Here is a 1,754-nt window from a genome sequence, read left to right as displayed (position 1 = left end):
CGGATCAAAGATTTCATTGATTCGATTCCCCCGGAAATTTTGATTGAGCTACAGGGGAATCAGCAACTCCTCTGGCAACGAGTAACAGCGAATAAATTAAATAAATAGGAATAAATAAATAAATAACGAGGTGTTGACGTATTTGCATTGAAAGCACCTCCTCCACAATTTGTTATTCTTTTGAGTTTCGTAGAAAAGTGAATTACAAATAAATAAAAACAATTATAACAAATATTTACAACGATTAATCATATTTACAGTTATTGGTGAATGTAACTAATTGATCGGGAAGAATTTGGATTATTTTTGTTGTTGTTGTTGTTGTTGTTGTTGTTGTTGTTGTTGTTGTTCAGGTGAGAGCAGGAGTCGAATGGGAAGCTTGAGGATAAACCGAGGCGAGATTATTCAGGGTTATTCGTCTTCTAGAGGGAACGCTGATTAATACCATTTCACGATTCATTTTGGCACGTTTGAGGAAGGATATGTGTCACTCGGATATGAATTTCATTATTAATTAAATTTTCTTATCGAGAGTTACCTATCAGTCATTACAATTTTATCAAAAACAGAAATAACAATGAAAATCGATGAGGTGGAGAAATAATAGTTGGGAAGTCGATAAGATATTTTGACACCTCCCGCCGATCCAAAGTACCGTACTTTGAACCCCTCATATAGCCCTATCTCCACTAATTAATTTTCTTTTATCGTATAATAAATATAGTTTATATATATATCCATATGTATATAATATATCGTTATTTAATATTCCACATAATTTATTTGTTTTCCTCAACAAAAGAATAATTAACAGAAGATTATTGAGAATACCCGGTTCAAGTTTATTCTCGGAGTCTAATGAATTTTTTACCAACAGCACAAATTTTGCATTTTTTACTGTCTCGTTACCCAAGCACGACCTTTCCCTATTCCCTCGTTCTGCATTTCCGGACATCTCGCGTTGGCTTTTTACCAGCCTCGGAGGAACGATACCATCCCCTATTACACCTGTAATTTGTTTTTATTATCCCCCTTCCCCGTTATTCCCTCATGCAGAAGCTGATTCAACTATTAATTAATTACCCTCCATGCTTGGCAATGCAATTTTTTTATAATCCCTTACCGATTCTAGTACTTTTTACACGCGAAGTAGAGAGATGAGGGAGCGCAGATATTTAATTCAGCCAGATGATCGAGAGCTCATGAGAAATCTCCCCGCTAACACTCTCAATGCAAACCCTGTTCTTCCGAATTTATAATCGTTTAACATCAGGCCTCATCCAGCTCCCCCACCCCTTTCAAATAAACAATTCAATAACAACGAAGAAAAAGAACAAAATATCGTAGTCATTAATATAATGATGATAACTCTTTGTTCATTTTTTTTAGACTCCCTCGTACCTTTCTTTTTGTTTTTAAATATAAAAATGAAAACTAACATATCTTTGGCTTGTTCCCTTTACCAATCGGCGGCAGCTAGCTGCAACGTCCAATATTATGTTGTTTTTATTTTTTTGTTTAATTACTTTAATTTATGTTCCTCCCTTCTCTCTTTCATTGGCTACCCGAAACAATTTGTGGCCTCTCTGTACAATTTTTTTCGGCGCCCATCGTTGATGCATTAATCTTTACCTCGAGTGCAGGTGTTTACATTCTTTAGACAGACTTCCACTTACTTTTACCACTTTGCGCTCCTCAAAACCACTTTAATTTTCTCTCACCAACGTCCCAACCTCCTCCCCCTCCCACCCTCC

This window comes from Fopius arisanus, unplaced genomic scaffold (assembly GCF_000806365.1).
Source record: "Fopius arisanus strain USDA-PBARC FA_bdor unplaced genomic scaffold, ASM80636v1 scaffold00030, whole genome shotgun sequence".
NCBI classification, from domain to species: Eukaryota; Metazoa; Arthropoda; class Insecta; order Hymenoptera; family Braconidae; genus Fopius; species Fopius arisanus.
Note: the sequence above shows the minus strand (reverse complement) of the source record.